Genomic DNA, 19,730 nt, shown 5'->3' on the forward strand with positions numbered 1-19,730 from the left:
GTATGGAGACATGAAAGACAGTCAGATCTTGGCGGATTACTTTGAAGACATCCTGAATTGTGAAGCGTCATCCCAGACATTCAATTACAATGAGAAACAACCAAACCCCGACTCGGAACCACCAACTATAGAATAGGTTAAGAACATAATAAGAAACTTGAAAAATAACAAAGCACCTGAGGAAAACGGGATCATCGCAGAACTCTTGAAGTATGCGAACGAGAATGTGATCGTAGAACTGACACAAATTATACGAAAAATCTGGAAAGAAGAGCAGCTTCCAGAAGGTTGGACATCGGTATTAACAAACAAGAAAGGCGATATGACTGAAATTAGGAACTACAGGGGAATTTCTTTAATACCTATGACCTAGAAGGTATTCTCAAAAGCATTGCTGAACAGAGTGGAAGAACAAGTAAATTTACAAATTGATGAGTACCAAGGAGGCATCAGAAAGGAGAGATTATGCGCAGAACAGACCCTGAATCAAAAATTTATAATCGCTTTTCAAAAACAGAGGAACAAAAAGTTCGTACTTACATCCGTGGCCTTCAAAAAAGCCTATGATTCTGTAGGCAGACACACACTGTTACATCTTTTGGGGGAGATGAGTTAGGACAGAAAATCCAGTGAATTGGTTAAACAAACCCTAAGCAACACAACATCCGAGGTCAAGTGTAGAGGAATGCTGTCGAAAGTCTTTAGGATTAAAACCGGGGTGAGACAGGAAGACGGACTCTCCTCTTTGTTCTTTAATTGTATCCTCGATAATGTGGTCAGAGAGTGGCGACAAGGAATGAAAGGACTGGGTAGAATACGACTGGGGTGTGATAATAATAAAGGAGTACGGGTAGATTGTCTGGCATTCAGAGATGACATTTTGATCTTGCCAAATCACTAGAAGAGGCTGTTAACCAAACCATAGAACTGCAGAACCGGCAGCTACTGCAGACCTACAAATCTCATCGAGAAGACACAATATATGATTATCATCAAGACAGCTCCTGGATGGATGAGAACAGAAGGACGGAAAATTCGGAAGGTGGAGGGATTCAGATACCTTGGAGAATGGATAGACATTGGACAGACTGAAAAAGAAGCAATGGGAGCACGAATAAACGAAATGAACTTCGCATATAAACTATCAACACCTACAATAAGATGAATATTTCGATAAATACAAAGTTGTATGATTCGTCCTGAAGCTCTATATGCAGCAGAAACTTTCAAATTAGCAAGAACCGGAGTAATCAAGAGGCTAGAACTGATAGGACGGAAGATTCTCAGGAGAATATTGGGACCTTGAAGAACAGAAGGTGGTCAATTTACAAACCGAGCCAACCAAGAACTGTATACCATGATAGAAAAAATTTCTGACTTCATCAGGGAAAGGAGCATGTTCTTCGGACGTGAGGCGTAAGGGCGCTTTTGTGAATATTTGAGACTTTCTGTTCTTTCTGCTTTACAACCAAGGGAAACCCCCAGAGACATTGTTTGAAAACGGACGAAAATCTGAAGGTGTAGTCTGTGCTTCTGTATTTGTTACTGTGCGTAAAAGGGCAACTACTGTAACGTGCTCGACGTGTGCAGACCTTGGGAACTTAAATCGTGACTCCGTCAGATAATCTGCGAGTATTTGCTGTGCTTAGTTACGCCTGTCCGTTACACAGCTCGACAACGTCAGCATTTCACACGGTTGCCGCCACTCACTTTCGGCGCTATTGTCAGAGAATGCGCGAGGGATTAGATGGGTCTGTGCTACCGTGCAAAAAGGTAGGTAGTGGGCGAGGAGGGGATGAAAGTTGGTCAGCTAGAGGTGTGACGTGTAATTGTGCATCCCTGTACTGCTTGTATTAATACTGTAGCGCATGGTGGCGTTCCGCTACACAATGCCCAAAGCAAGCATGCGACAATGGGGACGTGAAGTAACAAAATTCACGCTACCTATGGGAAATATGGACCAGCAGCTGTAAAGCCATTCACAGCCATACTTACCGTGTGCCCTCTTTTAAGATTTTAATCACTTATTTATTGAACGCATTTGTCAAGTACTTCTTGTTAATATTGGGTGAGTGATATCCATCTTTTTGGGAAACTTAAACATCGTAATGACGTCATTTTTGAAACACAAGTGTCGAAAAAAACTACTTCATTAATTTCTTTTTATTTATTACAACTATTCTGCGGACCAGTTCCGGGCGCTCCCGCACACCATCTGCGACTACAACAGGCATGCACTGACCGCGGCCTATGGGACGCATGTGTCCTATGATTGACATGGTGACGGCCCACCCACGCTGTTCGTTCTCGTAGATATGTTTTACTCTTCATTTATTATGAAGCAAAACTGTTGAATTTCGGTCTTTGTTTCGATAGAAATCATTATAAATTATTGGTCCTGTTTCAAATTAATCTGTGTAAATACTGTTAGTATAAAAATACATTATTGTAATAATAGTTTGTGAAACAAATTATTTGAACCGATGACGTACATGGTTCATTTATTTTATCTATTTTTTATCCATCTGACCCCCACTGTGAGGGTTCTGCGGCACACAGTAGAAGCAATTCTGTGCACCCCAGCACTAGGCATATCTAGGTACTGGATATTGAGTATAAATCCTTTTTTACTTCGTGGAGCTATCCTGATGCTGACTTTTCTTCCCAGAAATACTGAAGACCTTTTGATTGTTTTAATGGGGTGCCTTCAATATAAATGCCCAGAAATTACCAGTCTTCCTTTGCACATTATTTCTGACATGTTTTCTATTTCTCGATAAATTTCACCGTTACTTCTTAATTTCCAAATTCCCGTAGGTTTTTGGGGACCCTATATTTTAGTAATGATTTTCTAATTTGTCTGTATTACAGTTCAGTGCTAGAAACTCGAACGCACATACACATTCTGACTTCACTATATCATCGTAATGTATTATTTTTACTTTTTTAGACAGGCATTCTTTTATTGTGAACGTCTTTAGTTATACCACCAGTAAACCACAAATTCTTATGGAAACAAAGTCCCATACATAAAATGCCTACACATCTCTGATTACGACTGGATAAATGTGCTAAAAATTAGCCTTCAAGCACGTAACGAGAAAGAGTTTACGAAAAGTTCGAAATAACGCTAACGGCTGTTGGCAGTCGCTAAGTGTTCTCCTTGTGAAACACTAGAACCAAATAAACTTAGTAATTTGCACTCCATTTTATGCATGCATATTTCCATAACGACTGCGTGTGATACAATGGTATAATTTTGCAAGTTCATTCAGTGACATACGAAGATACTGTCTTCAAACTTAGTTGCAAATATAACAGTAAAGAATTAATAAATTAAAACGTCGTGCTTGAAGTGAAAGTTTTACTGCCCGCCATTTTAAGCGAAAAATTGTTTTTCACGCATCTAAATCTCGTTAATTATGTGTAGTTCATTGAAATAATGTCTCAAGGACATTCGGTGGTATATGTGGATCCCATCTGCAAACTGCGTTGCGAATACAGTAATGAAGTAATAAATTAAAACCTCATGTTTGATGCACAGTTATAACTACAAGAGCAGTTAAAATGTAGCAACTAAGAAACTTTTTTTCGTTTAATCATTTTATGGGTCGGGGAGAGGGAGGGTCGGGGATATCAGAGAGAAAAGTTTCTTAGGGGTTTAAAACTATGTGTTAACTTCGTCAGAAATCACTAAGTTCTATAATTCTCAAATACCGAGTGAATGAAGTCCGTGTATTTGCGTTCCATGATTAACGCTACCTCAAGAAAAACGCACTGTTTCTGTCTGTAATACTTGTCTTATTGTGTTAAAATTTTAATGGGTGGATTATGATAGCATTTTAAATCTTTGAATTCGGTCAATAATTTCAAGAGAAATATAAAATCAAATTTTTGTTGCCCCTGCGCTGCAACCGTTGTCTTGTTCCCGGGTCCACGATAGCCTTTCACTAACACAGTTATGCCCTTCCCATTTTATTTATCCTTACTTCTATAGAAGATGTTTCTAAACAACTGGACTATCTCCCGAAGGCATATAATTTTTTTAACCTTCTGTACTTGTCCAAAGTCTGTTTTCAGAAATTTTGATGCATTTTTAATGTTTTGTATATACATGTTAGATGTATTACCATGCCAGGACGCTGTCATTTTACGAAGCTTTATTCAAGAGCGATAAGCTTATTTCGTCTGCATAGCCATTTTGATGAAACTTTCCATAAAGTTTTTCTTTTTGAGTTTGTTAAATATTTGTTTCTTTTTTCTCCATAATTTCATACACCATTCCAGCTCAGTATTTCATCAGCTGTCACATTTCCAGAAAATATAACAAAGTCATCTGAAAATGCAAGGCAGTCGATTCCAGTGCTGTTGTTTCCACTTCCCAACCTCAATGGTGGGATCTCATATCCATTTAGTTTTTCATTCGTAATTCTGACTGGTTTTCTACAACAAAGTTTCTTGTTCCTTTATTATTCTGGCACGTCATGAGACAGTTCCTTCCCTTTCTTCGACGCTCACTATTTACTTTTAAGATCCATCTACTCTCCTGTCTTCAGTTAACAGTGGCATTTTTCTTGAACTATTATTTTGGACGCCCTTGCTTTCAGTTTGAGTGAAAGCTGTTTTGCATCTTGTGTGCCAAATCATTATAAGAATATACATAACAATACATAAACAAGAACTACAGTCGACTGCATTGTAGAACTTACGGCATTTGTATGCAATGACCCACATGCTCCAAACCTCAAATTACGTAGCTATCAAGCTGTCTTATGTTTGATAAGAAGTTCGCTTCTCCTGAGACCAGTATACATGTCACAGCAAACGAGGTAATCGATACACACGTTGATGTTGATGTACCAAGTTTATCTTCCCTTCTGTTCTACACTCCTGGAAATGGAAAAAAGAACACATTGACACCGGTGTGTCAGACCCACCATACTTGCTCCGGACACTGCGAGAGGGCTGTACAAGCAATGATCACACGAACGGCACAGCGGACACACCAGGAACCGCGGTGTTGGCCGTCGAATGGCGCTAGCTGCGCAGCATTTGTGCACCGCCGCCGTCAGTGTCAGCCAGTTTGCCGTGGCATACGGAGCTCCATCGCAGTCTTTAACACTGGTAGCGTGCCGCGACAGCGTGGACGTGAACCGTATGTGCAGTTGACGGACTTTGAGCGAGAGCGTATAGTGGGCATGCGGGAGGCCGGGTGGACGTACCGCCAAATTGCTCAACACGTGGGGCGTGAGGTCTCCACAGTACATCGATGTTGTCGCCAGTGGTCGGCGGAAGCTGCACGTGCCCGTCGACCTGGGACCGGACCGCAGCGACGCACGGATGCACGCCAAGACCGTAGGATCCTACGCAGTGCCGTAGGGGACCGCACCGCCACTTCCCAGCAAATTAGGGACACTGTTGCTCCTGGGGTATCGGCGAGGACCATTCGCAACCGTCTCCATGAAGCTGGGCTACGGTCCCGCACACCGTTAGGCCGTCTTCCGCTCACGCCCCAACATCGTGCAGGCCGCCTCCAGTGGTGTCGCGACAGGCGTGAATGGAGGGACGAATGGAGACGTGTCGTCTTCAGCGATGAGAGTCGCTTCTGCCTTGGTGCCAATGATGGTCGTATGCGTGTTTGGCGCCGTGCAGGTGAGCGCCACAATCAGGACTGCATACGACCGAGGCACACAGGGCCAACACCCGGCATCATGGTGTGGGGAGCGATCTCCTACACTGGCCGTACACCACTGGTGATCGTCGAGGGGACACTGAATAGTGCACGGTACATCCAAACCGTCATCGAACCCATCGTTCTACCATTCCTAGACCGGCAAGGGAACTTGCTGTTCCAACAGGACAATGCACGTCCGCATGTATCCCGTGCCACCCAACGTGCTCTAGAAGGTGTAAGTCAACTACCCTGGCCAGCAAGATCTCCGGATCTGTCCCCCATTGAGCATGTTTGGGACTGGATGGAGCGTCGTCTCACGCGGTCTGCACGTCCAGCACGAACGCTGGTCCAACTGAGGCGCCAGGTGGAAATGGCATGGCAAGCCGTTCCACAGGACTACATCCAGCATCTCTACGATCGTCTCCTTGGGAGAATAGCAGCCTGCATTGCTGCGAAAGGTGGATATACACTGTACTAGTGCCGACATTGTGCATGCTCTGTTGCCTGTGGCTATGTGCCTGTGGTTCTGTCAGTGTGATCATGTGATGTATCTGACCCCAGGAATGTGTCAATAAAGTTTCCCCTTCCTGGGACAATGAATTCACGGTGTTCTTATTTCAATTTCCAGGAGTGTATTATCAGTGGATTTCCTAAAGCAAGTACAAACGATATCACAATGTGCACATCTGAAAGGAAAACTATAGTAAAACGTGACCTCAGGAACATTCCATAACAACTCCTCTTCCTCACATTGCCGTCATTTCCTTTTAACAATTGCACATTAGAACCATGAAATTTAAGATTCCATCTTAAGAATTATTGTGCAAAAGTGTAAAGCGGAATTCCAACGATTATTCCAAATAACAATGGAATAACCGATAATCTAAAACCTAAGCTGTACTGACAGCTACAACATTCATCAAATAAGAAAATCTTCAGGAGAAGATTCAGCGCTATATTTCAGCCCAGCAGCAAACAGTTTGCCAAGCAATCAATAAAAGATGAAGTGAACGCACTCAAGATCACTACAAAAAGTTATACGGTCTTGGTGCGAGCTTATTTACATCCAAGTATCTGTGTGCGCACACTAGCACGACGGAAACGCGGTCGCAGTACGCGAGAAGGCCAACAAACTAACGTCATATGAGAACGTACGGAGATTAAGCGCGCCGTCTGAAGGAACTTACAAGAAACACTGTCGCTCAACGCGAATTATGTGCGGTACGTCCACAGCGATTACAATACACTGATCGTGTAAGAAGGCTTGGCAAGATACGATCAACAGCTATAATGTTCACCAACCTCACAAGTATCTTTTTCACTGTCCAACTGCACACCTCAATTTGCAAGTTTGCAGTTTTAAACCATTGGCATCAGTGTAACCAGCGGCCAAAACATCATCGAATTTCAGCAGTATAAAATGCTTCCAACACACTGGGCGTACCATCAGCTAACTCCTCGCGGTACGGTTTTGACAGCTGTACATCATGTCGTGCCAGTCGCTGCTGCTGGTCGCACATATGTTTCTGACAGTTCGCGCCAACTGACTCCGTATCCGTCATTATGTCCACGCTCCACTGCCTTGGTAGTCATGTCGGAGTAGCGCGCACGCCGCGAATATGTCCCAGTCCCCCGAAACAAGCAAAGATGTGCCAACTCAGAGCGAAGCAGTGTAATTACTAATGCGTACCCATTGGTGAATTCTGATGGACTTTCTTCGTTCAGTCTTGCAACATGGCCTGGGAGTGGCCCTTGGGTCTGACTTACAAAAATGCCTTAAGGCGCCACTTTTGCAAAGCATTTACCTGCTCGGATTCTCTTAACTGGCTCGCGATTAGCTCCCTCAGACTCTCGTGGAGGCGTGTGTTTGTTCAGATTTTCGACGTTGAACCGATGGAAAATTTTGAGCCAAAGAACCAGACGTTGTTGTTACTCCCTTGTGACTGGAGGATACACCTCGAACCATTGAAAAATTCGTCTTTGCCATTACTTTGTTTGCCCTCTCAAAGTTTCCTTAGTCACTGTGCACTGAGGCGAGGCCCAGAAGAGCTGGGCAATCGCTGGATAGTTGCTTTACTGTAGTCTGGCGAGTGTAGCGTGACCTCATTGTGCAAACTTGCAAGGTGAGTTGGTCCAGGTCTTTCGTGCTACGAACTACATATGATTTTCGATGTCCTTTGTCAGAGGGATTCTTGGATTGTCGTGAGTCCTAATTTTGCCCTCATTTTACTAGACGTAAACGCTACCAGCCCTCTACCTTACCTCGTAACGATTCACCTCATGAATCGTGACCCTTATTAAATTTCGTTCCTCTTTCCATTGCGAGTCACAAGCCGGCTCAGACGACTTTACAAAATGTGGTGAATTTTATCTTGGGCTACTCTGGGAATCTTTCTGTGTGAGCAGCACATGAGTGTACATGTTGTGTCCCTTCGTTAACCTAATCCTCGCTGAAAAATGGTGACTAACACAATGACATTATCCCTGGCTGAGCCGTAGTGTTAAGAATTTCAAAGTCTTTAATTTCGTTAATAAATGCGCATCTGGAACCGACTTAGTTTGTCAAACTTTTCCCCAGCGTGCGTACCAGCACGCAATCCTACACCCTGTGGTCATTAACCTCAAGAAACCTGTAAGACGAAGATACTAGAATGCAAGTAGTAGATCTCTGATCAGTTCGTCTGAAGTCAGGTGGTCCGATTTGCGTTGTGCTACTTCTTCTGGTAGAACACAGGGCTAAATTCAGTTAATGTTTCTGTGACTTGGGATGACTTGGCATTCAGGGGAAGATATAGAAAGATGGTCACTGGTTTGCTCAATAGGAAGCTTACTGCCACGAAATGGTCCACGTTATATGGCAAAGGAGCCTCGCACCAAAGAACAGTTACCGATACTTAGACGTTTTTGATATTTTATAAGGGGTGGGCAGCTTGTAGTATTCCTCAAAGATAACGCTAAACTTTGTAACACCGAAATTGCATGTAAAATTCCTCCTGAACCCTCCAAATTTTTCGCCGTTTAACATCCGTTGGTAACTTGTACTGTAATTCAGATTCTGAATATGTAAGCTTTATCACAGAAACTATATTTAAGATATAATCGATGTGGTAGTGTATTTATTTTTGACTGTACATAATTGTTTGTAATTATAATGAGAATATAGTAAACTGCTGGGTTAATAATCAAGGGAAATTTATTTAAACGTATCGATAGCAGCGACGAAAAGGCGGTAACTTTACTGTTGTTTATCTTTGCGTATGGAGAGTCTGTGTCGCGTTGGGAGCAGAAAGGAAACAGAGTAGCTTGGGTCTTGAAAGAGAGCGGAAGTGTTTGTTGGGCGCTCCGGGAGACGCGGGCTGCATCTAAGCTCGTGCCAGTGTAGGCGCGCCTAATGCGTTAACCGGCGAGTATTAAGAGGACGGCAATAGTAGACAAGCGGAGGACGCAGCAGTTCTAACTATTGCCTGGCCCATAATTATCTGCCGCTCTGGGGACGACTCGGAGTTCACAACCAGTAGCAGCAACAGCGACAGGTCATCATTGTAGTCGGCTATATTCTTCGTCATTCGCTTAGTTACAACATCGTTCAGACTAAAAAGTGAAGAATTATGAACTTATATAGGTATTACCCAGAGCCATTTCTTTCACGAAGTATGGCTGACTTGAGTAATAATCGGCAATAGTTGAAATTTGTAGGGCACCTGTGTTGTCATTGTCCTCAGACATAATTACCAAGCAGGGTCTCTTTCTTCTCCAGGCAATCACCGACTGTAGTAAAATTATGAAAATTGATTAACTATTTATTGACAGTTTTGCGTTTCTTGCTAACGATCAGTTTCAGTCTAAATTTTCTGCCTCAGTAACTGTTCATTCTTGTATTGCTTAACAGAGTCTTAGTTAATTTGCAGTTTTGAGTGTTAAATTCATTCAATTAAAGTAACGTAAAATATCGCTGGAAAAACTAATAACAAAAGATACAGCAGAAATGAAGGGTGCACAGCTTCATTTATTCTGTATTTAGCTTAGAAAGTGAGTTCTGCGGGATTTGTATGTATTTTATTGTTGTTATGTTGAAAATAAAAGCAGTATCTCATTTGCTTGGAGGGAATTGAATTCAGTCTTTGAATAATAAAAAGTAAATTGCTTGCCCGTTTCTAAATTTTGCATTGCTTTACACTAAGGTTACTGCAAGCAATTTTTTTACCTACTTACATTTATTTAACCAGTAACTCCATTTAACCCTTAATTCGCGAGGTGACTTTTCTGTAACGTGTACCACGAGGTGGGGTCTCTGGGACCCCTATGTTTAAAGCAGCATTTAAGGCAAAAATTATGCTGTATACCATTTGTTTTTACAATTATTTAAGTGTTGTTTAAACGCTTCTAGTTTATTTTACTGCACTAATCAAAGCCTGCAGCAGTTTACTATTTAACACACAAAAGCACATGATTTTGTGTAGTTCTTTTAGATAGTACACACAAATAGACTGTCAGAGTACTGAATTCTATATTCTGAAAAATTATACAATCTCTGTACCAAATAAATTTCCAAATAAAATTAAATTTCAGGATTTAAATTTGCGCATAAAAATAGCACCCATAGGTACAGAAAGCAAGTCCTTCAAATTGAAATTCATTGCTGGGAACTACATTTTTCTCATCACCACTCAGAGCACATTCGATTTTAACAGACTAAGTATTTCATTGAAGAAATAGACAGATCCCCATCACGATTTCCTGAAGTTTTTCATGTGAGTGATACTCTTGTTCGATATCAGTACTGTGACCACTGGATAACGTAAAATCGTCGTATTTTTCGTTTATTCCTTGACCCATACCACTGACACCTTTCTCCATATACAGAATAAGAATTCCGTCAAACTCGAGAAAGATAAAAATGACACAATCGTGTATAAACATTTAGTTTTTCAGAATAAGTAACTGTAAACTCAGTGCTTTCTTATTCATTTATTTTCTTGTGAACTGTTGTTTTATGGAAAAGCGTGACAACCTCCCGTTGGCAGGCCAGTGATCATTTGCTTGGATTTCTTTGCCGTTACCTTTCTTAAGATTCTGGAGATTTATTGTCCAAGCGGGCTGGCGACCGTTTAATTATACCCTCTTTAGCTAATCAGAGTTTTCTTCGTAGCAAATATTTGGTGGTAGCCTTTTCCCCCTGTGTGGTTTGTGAGCTATTGTAGTGTGTTTCACACATGGAAAAATTATCATCAGCATTTAGGTACTTCTTTCAGAAACGTCTGTTGACAGTTTCCTCCAACTAACCAGTATTAATTTTCTTCGGTAACGATAGTATTACTCGCTACAAAATTTCATTACGCATATGCGATCACGGTCACTTATATCGCAATCTAGTAAAGGGATTTGGGGGGTGGGGGGAGTTCACAACTTGAATTTTCACATTGAGGCTCCTAGGGCTTAGTACACTCATGCTGATAAATTAAGGATAATTGCAGAATGTTGTGCCACACAACGTGGAACTACACAAAACTGGCGCTAATAGCATAGGCACATAGGGAACACATACGACACAGATTGTTGACAAATTGAGAAAACCGTCCCGAAACACATGTGCTACAAAACGCCGCTGTTTTCTGCCCTTGTACCCCGACATGAATGTGGGAAATGATTACCATGCACACGTACACAGGCCGCACAACGGGTTGCCATACTCTGGATCAGGTGGTCGAGCAGCTGCTGTGGTATAGCCTCCCATTCTTGCTTGCACCAGTGCCTGTCGGAGCTCCTGAAGTGTCGTAGGTGTTTGAAAACGTGCAGCCATACGTCGACCGAGAGCATCCCAGGCGTGTTCGATGGGGTTTATTCCTGGAGAACAGGCAGGCCACTCCAGTCACCTGATATCTTCTGCTTCAAGGTACTCTTCCAGGATTGCAGCTCGGTGGGGTCGTGCGTTATCATCCATCTGGATTAAGATGAGACCTACTGCACCCCTGAAAAAGCGGACATACTGGTGCAAGATGACGTCCCGATGCAACTGACCTGTTACAGGTCTTCTGTACCTTTCCGGTCTCTGGGCGAATAAACCATGTCTGTCAAGTCGTCTGTCGACTGTGTGTCTGGAGACAACTGTTCCAGTGCCTGTGGTAAGGTCCCGAACAAGGCTGCCTGCAGTGCTCCGTGGCCGTCTGCGGGCACTGATGGTGAGATATCGGTCTTCTTGTGGTGTTGTACACTGTGGACGTCCCGTACTGTAACGCCTGGACACGTATCCTGTCTGCTGGAATCGTTGCTATAATCTTGGGATCACAATTTATGGCACACGGAGGGCCCGTGCTATGACCTGCTGTGTTTGACTAGCCTCCAGTCTCCATGGTATTCTAACCCTCATAACGTCATCAATATTTCTTTGACCAATTTTCAACACACAGTCACCATTAGTATGTCTGAAACCGTCAGCACCTACTCGCTGCACCGTACTCTGACGTGCACCAACACACCTCTGCGTATGTGGACTGCTGCGAGCGCCACCGTGCGGCGACCGCAGGTCAAATGCACCGCATGGTCATACCCCGAGGTGATTTACACCCCTCAAACCGCCCACCAGAGCGTTGTTTCGCCATGTATCTGAATTATCCCTAATTTATGAGCATTAGTGTATAATTTTCCAACTAATATCACCTAGTTAAAGGAAGTCGTATTTTTGTACCAGCAAAAACTGCTGACAAACGATATTGTGTCTAGAGACCATTATAATTTTCCAACTAAAACCGCTTAGCTAAAGGAAGCCATATCTTTCTATTGGATAGAACTGCTGACGAAATGGATTTGTGCTATCAGTTTCCATCCCCACGGTTGTCACGAGGAACCCTAAAATTGCTAGGGAAGCTTGCACTGTATCACTTCTATAACGTTAAGGGCAAAATGTATATACACAATTATTCTTAGTATACTGTCGATTTCTGTTGTCCCACTCCACTGAAATTACTCAATTTAGAAAGTGCATTTTATTCTTGATGACAGTGATGCTGGGAAACTTGGTACAATTTTTTTTTCGTACAATGTAGGCTATCATAGCCGGTATGTGTGTACTTTTTCTTTTATGGGCTTTAGGCCGCGGACTAAGGTGTGATTTTGTGTCCAACGTTGCAATTCCTAATTCTGGAGACATCATCAGAGGCTATAATTCAGAGATAGCACTTTCAAACAAGCCCAGCGAGCTAACAGTTAATACCTATCCATACATCGAATGGTGAGTAACGTTATCGGGTCGCTGACAAATCATCGATTCACGCTGACTTTTGTTCTGGAGCTTTTATCGGGAAATAATGGACGCGGCTTATTTAGTGCTACGGTTCCCAATTTCATTTCAGTCTCTCTTTTTTCTGTTGGTAATTCCTGGGCTCCTGAATTTCTGCACCTCGTAGCATAGCCATTCTGCCTTGATACAACCTTAGGACTGGACGAAACAAATTTGATTGTTTCCTAGATCCACTACATGACCTGCTACTGGCTATTTATCAGTGTTTCTTGCTCAATGCTTGGTGTTGTATTCCTTAAACCGGGTGTTAATACTTTTCTGAGCTACAAATAAGTACAAGAGTGGATTAGTGGTATTCTTGTAAATTGCGCTCAGTTATCGCTGGAAGGTAGTAGTTACGGGACCAATTGGCACATCAGACGGCAGGTGCAATTTTGATATTGTGTAAGACGGTTCTGCGAGGCAAATTTACAACACGGCTTGTTGACGTTATGCATCAGAAAGTGCCATGTTAACAGAGGCATCCAGTCAATTTTCTATAGAAGGGTTGGGTGCCCTTGGGACATTTAATAAAATACCTGCAGGAAATAGGTACATTCTGATGATCATCGATCATTTTTCTCCATTTTTGGCAATGGTACCAATGGCGGACCAGCGGACTAGTTCTGCTGTGCAGGCGACAGTAAAAACTGGATATTATTCGTAAAATCTGGAGTGCTCGAGATCATATTACAAACGAAGATACAAATTTTGTCTCGGGTTTAATGAAAGAGCTAAGTCACATGCTGCGTATAAGAAAGTCCAGAGTCCATTGGGAGAAACAAGCATATGCAAAAGACAACTGCAAAGATGTTGATCTATTACGTATGTTTCAGACACAAACATTGGGACACATATTTACCATATGTACTGTGTACGTATAACTCGAAGGTTCATACTGCAACGGGCCTGTATCCATTTGAGGTGATGTACGGCAGGAAAATGCTATCTCTGTTTGACGTTTTGATTCCTAAATTATGACCAGCTGGTGAGTCGCTGAGGAAGCTTGCCAGGAGAATTAGAGAGGTCTGGAGGAATTTGCAGCAGGTAAACACGAAGGTGCTACAACACCAGGAAGAACTGAACAGGTGCATGGGCAAATTGCCGAAATATCGTGTGGCCGCGTGGGGCAGTGATCCCTAGTCAGTATATGTCAAAGGAAAACGAAGAAAGTTTTAACAAAATGCCAGGGACCATATCAGGACGTGGAAATAGCCTTACCAGTCCACGTGAATGTAAAATTCCTCACAAAAACGTCTGTTACACATATTAGTCGCATTTAAAGAAATGGTAGAGGAAATACCACAGTTATCAGCAACCAGCCAGGAGGTGGAGGTTACAAAGGTAAAAGGAAGAAACTTGAAACTAGCGAGCAACCTAGGTGAATGAGAAGCTGTATAGGGTAAGGTCGTGTAAGTAAGTTGCGTAGTTGTAGTAATTTGGGGGCTTTTTTTTATTTTCTATGTCAGGGAATATGTATTTTTATTGTCATAGGGGTATTTACTGTTTCTTTGCGAAGATTTTTGTTTTCCATGTCTTTATTACCGATTTTATTTTTGGAATTTGTGTTCATGGAAAAAAGGACGGGGTGATAGAGTACTTTGTGGTCTGCCTGGGGCCAAGTACGGACTGATTCGCGGACATGTGAAGCAAGTTTTTTTCTGAGGGAAGTAAAAGTGGACGGGTTGTAGGAAGGAGCTTCTGCAAGCCTGAAAATACCTCCAGAGGGTGGGTACTCATTGGTTGTACTCCGTACTGACACCACGTACTGTATGACTGAACTGCTATGGAGGAGGCAGAACGATAGTGTAGGAAAAACGCGAGCTTCGCGAAAGCAGAATGGCAAGACTCGTAAGGAAGTCGGGACGGATTTCGTCTTCCAGCTATTTTTACAGATTCAGCTTTGATGAAATGTTTCAGAATACGTTATATTTGCGAGAAGGATCTCTGAGAGTATTATATATTCAAAATTTAACGTATTTCAGTGACAGACTCTTTGGACAGGTAAAGTCCTGGCAAGGAGGAATTTCGGTGGAGGAATTGTGGCAACATGTTCACCATTTTCGGGAAGAACAGGTGCATAAATGTTAGTGGCGAGCGTAATTGCGGCCAGTTGTGACATGTTTCTAGCAGGCTTTTGAGCACTGTATTTCTAAATAACTTGCAAGAGGGCAATGGCTGTGGACATGCCGTCACATCAGTTAGCAGCAGAGTGGTTAACCGTCATTGGTTTGGGAAGCATTTACTTTAAGGTCGTATTCAGTGTACAGGGTGGTCCACTGATCGTGACCGGGCCAAATATCTCACGAAATAAGCATCAAACGAAAAAACTACAAAGAACGAAACTCGTCAAGCTTGAAGGAGGAAACCAGATAGCGCTATTGTTGGCCCGCCATATTGCGCTGCTATAGGTCAAACGGATATCAACTGCGTTTTTTAAATAGGAACCCACATTTTTATTACATATTCGTGTAGTACGTAAAGAAATACGAATGTTTCAGTTGGACCACTTTTTTCGCTTTGTGATGGTTGGCGCTGTAATAGTCACAAACGCATAATCACGTGGTATCACTTAACATTCCGCTAGTGCGGACGGTATTTGCTTCGTGATACATTACCCGTTATAAAATGGACAGTTTACCAATTGCGGTAAAGGTCGATATCGTGTTGATGTATGGCTATTGTGATCAATATGCCCAACGGGCGTGTGTTATGTACGCTGCTCGGTATCCTGGACGACATCATTCAAGTGCCCGGACCGTTCGCCGGATAGTTACGTTATTTAAGGAAACAGGAAGTGTTCAGCCACATGTGAAACGTCAACCACGACCTGTAACAAATTATGATGCCCAAGTAGGTGTTTTAGCTGCTGTCGCGGCTAATCCGCATTTCAGTACCGGACAAATTGCGCGAGAATCGGGAATCTCAAAAACGTCGGTGTTGATAATGCTACATACACATCGATCGCACCCGTACCATATTTCTATGCACCAGGAATTGCATCGCGACGACTTTGAACGTCGTGTACAGCTCGGCCACTGGGCACAAGAGATATTACGGGACGATGACAGATTTTTTACACGCGTTTTGTTTAGCAACAAAGCGTCATTCACCAACAGCGGTAACATAAACCGGCAAAATATGCACTATTGGGCAACGGAAAATCCACGTTGGCTGCAAGAAGTGGAACATCAGTGACCTCGGCGGGTTAATGTATAGTGCTACATTATGGGAGGAAGGATAATTGGCCCCCATTTTATCGATGGCAATCTAAATGGTGCAATGGATGCTGATTTCCTACATAATGTTCCACCGATGTTACCACAAGATGTTTCACTGCATGACAGAATAGCGATGTACTTCCAGCATGATGGATGTCCGGCACATAGCTCGCGTGCGGTTGAAGCGGTATTGAATAGCATATTTCATAACAGGTGGATTGGTCGTCGAAGCACAATACCATGGCCCGCAAGTTCACCGGATCTGACGTCTTCGGATTTCTTTCTGTGGGGAAAAATGAAGGATATTTACTGTCGTGGTCCACCGACCACTCCTGACAACATGCGTCAGCGCATTGTCAATGCATGTGCGAACTTTATCGAAGGAGTACTACTCGCTGTTAAGAGGAATGTCGTTACACGTATTGCCTAATACATTTTTTTAAAAATCTTATGGGACTTAAATGCTAAGGTCGCTAGTTCCTAATCGTACACACTAATTAACCTAAACAATCCTAAGGACAAACACACACACCCATGCCCAAGGGAGGACTCGAACCTCCGCCGGGACCAGCCGCACAGTCCATGACTGCAGCGGCCGAGACTGCTCGGCGACTCCCGCGCGGCACGAAATATATTAATTTTGACGGACTTCATTTTGAGCATTTATTGAATTAATGTCGTATTTACACGTAATCACGCTGTAACAGCATGCGTTCTCAGGATTGATAAGTCCACAGAGGTACATGTATCACATTGGAACAACCGAAATATAACGTTCAAACGTACCCGAGTTCTGTATTTTAATTTAAAAAACCTACCTGTTATCAACTGTTCGTCTAAAATTGTGAGCCATATGTTTGTGACTATTACAGCGCCATCTATTACAAAGTGAAAAAAGTGGTACAACTAAAACATTCATATTTCTTTACGTACTACACGAATATGTAATAAGAATTGGGGCTCCTATTTAAAAAAAAAACGCAGTTGATACCCGTTTCACCTATGGCAGCGCCATCTAGCGGGCCAACCATAGCGCCATCTGGTTTCCCCCTTCAAGCTAGATAAGTTTCGATCTTTGTAGTTTTTTCGTTTGACTCTTATTTCGTGAGATATTTGGCCCGGTCATGATCGATGGACCACCCTGTCTAAGGCCATGATAAGGAGTACATGGTAGTAGTAAAGTGTGAGCGTAAGTCCTGTATGGTGAAATCCGGAGATCGTCCTCAGTATGTAAGTTATTAGAGTTGAGGTAGCTGAATGGGAGCACATTGTTAAAAATAAGGGAAGAAACTTCTCGGAAGGGACGAGATGTGCTGCGCCACAAATAACAACAGGAGTGGATTTGGGGAATTCTTGTAAAGCAATTAAGGGGCCCACTAGCCACATCGGAATGGCAGACGAGGGCAATGATATTATGTAAACGATTCTGCGAGGTTGGCTTACGACACCGCTCACAGACGGGAAGGCATGGCCCGGCGGGCACAGTATACATGTGTGAAGTAATCAAGACGGCACAGGTCTCTGACGAACGGTGAAGAACCCATACGGTGCATTCACAACAGCGCCTAGTGACATGTGTGTAGGGGTTAAAGTGAGCTGCGGAAAGCTGTCTTAGTAATTCTTAAACAGCACCCCACTTGTCCCCTCCAGACGAACTACATCACAGGCGTAGGTGAAAGATGTACAAATAAGCCAACTCAGAGGCTCAAATAAGGCAGTCGTTTCACCATTTGTAAGGTGTCAGGCAAATACAACACCTTCGATGAAAGCCCTGACATGATAGCTAATCCGGCAATGTCACATAGCTCCAAATAAGTCCTGACATTAAATTAACCAAAGTAATACGATCAGCGAGTGAGCAAATGGAATACCACAGACTAACACAAGAATGTCTAAATGCATGGCATACCTTCCCACCGTGAAACAGACGCAGTGCCGAGGGGAGAAAAGAGAACAGAAGCCGAGAGCAGAGCCTTGTAGGCTAGAAGGCCCTACGATAAGAGCGGGACAGTGGGACACCCGCTATGTCAGCCGACCGCCAAGAGGTCCATCCCCCAGCCCATGTTTAAAGATAGAGCCCTCTAGAAGAACAGTATAGATCTTACGATAACACTAAAAGGGCCACACCAGCTGCAAGTTTTAACGTGAGACTATAAGCGTCTCTGTTACGTAGCAAACATTAAAAACATTGCCCCACCACGTAAAGTATAACGTTTCTCATTGGATAGACATAATTTTTGTAGGTGGAGCTTAAGGTTAACATTGAGACCCTGATTGGTCAGTTGAAAACACAGCCAGATACCTTTTTCTTAAACGAACTTCGGTAAACAGCAGTAAGGATAAGTTCAAGAGAGTTGCTACCGAGACGGCGAGGTGTGTGGAGCTGCGCCGCCAGACGCCCCTGACGCTGCCTAACCACCGACAAGGTAATGAACGCACGTGATGCCGCATAAGAGCACATAAGGCTTCACTCAGAACTGCAGTAGTCTCATCTGTTACATCCCCATTTTACGTAACACTAGTGTCGATTGTCAATTAAACTTCGTGGTATTCAAATATGCTACTTGAAGTTCAAATGTGAAACGCGATGATTTTTCTGTTATATAATTATTGAGAAGTCACATCAGCCACTGTAATTTACAACAAGTTAAATAAGTAATTAAGATGATTGAGGGTCACTGTAGATCATTTTTGATGGTTTTCTCTTTTATGAAACTTAATTTAAGCCTAGAGTATAGATGTAATACGGCACTGATCACCCTTCGATCCATTATAGAACTTGGAAACCCATTCGGGGAATATTTGTTCACATTTTTGTTGAGCGCAGTTGGTTTTTATCATCCTGTATTAAAATATTTCCTTTTATCAATAGTACAATTTATAAACAATGTTTTGTGAGTAGAATAAAAATTCCAGTGGTAAACTTAACTGCTTTTTCGACGTAATTTTACAAGCTAACTAAAAATAGGAAAGCCTCGAACTCCTTCCACTAAATTTAGTTAGTATTAAGATTCTTTTACAGGGAGTGCAGTGGAGCTGACGCTGAAATCATGAAGTATTTGATTATATCATCGCTAGTCTCACTGAACTCTTCTGAACTCCACATGTCATGTGTGGTCTGGCGTCTCCTTACCAGCAACGGTTCCCAGTTTCAAACTAGTCAATTCCCTAAAAACACGCTCAGAGCGTCGTTGTGCGAGTTTTAGGGAGACACGACTTACGACAATCAGAAAGCACGCCGAATGTTAGACATTCTGTCTTCTTCAAGAACTGGAGAGAATGACGACTGTTTCAGTTGCAGGGTAACAACGACGACGTTCTGGCCATGGATATCGGCGGCCAACCGACCCGCCGAAACTACCTACAACCTCCGACGCACAGACGCGTCATAGTTGTGGCGGGGTGGACCGCACCTTGGATCTGGACCGCAGCGAGTCCGCTCTCTGGGTTGCATCAACCGGCGGACTGCAAACTGCCTTCCATAGGGGTGGTCCCGGGGTGAGAACTGGCGGCCTCCTGGGTGCAGAGCTGTCTGCGGTCACGGAGCTGCCCTGGGCGG

The sequence above is a fragment of the Schistocerca americana genome, chromosome 6, assembly GCF_021461395.2.
Source record: "Schistocerca americana isolate TAMUIC-IGC-003095 chromosome 6, iqSchAmer2.1, whole genome shotgun sequence".
NCBI lineage: Eukaryota > Metazoa > Arthropoda > Insecta > Orthoptera > Acrididae > Schistocerca > Schistocerca americana.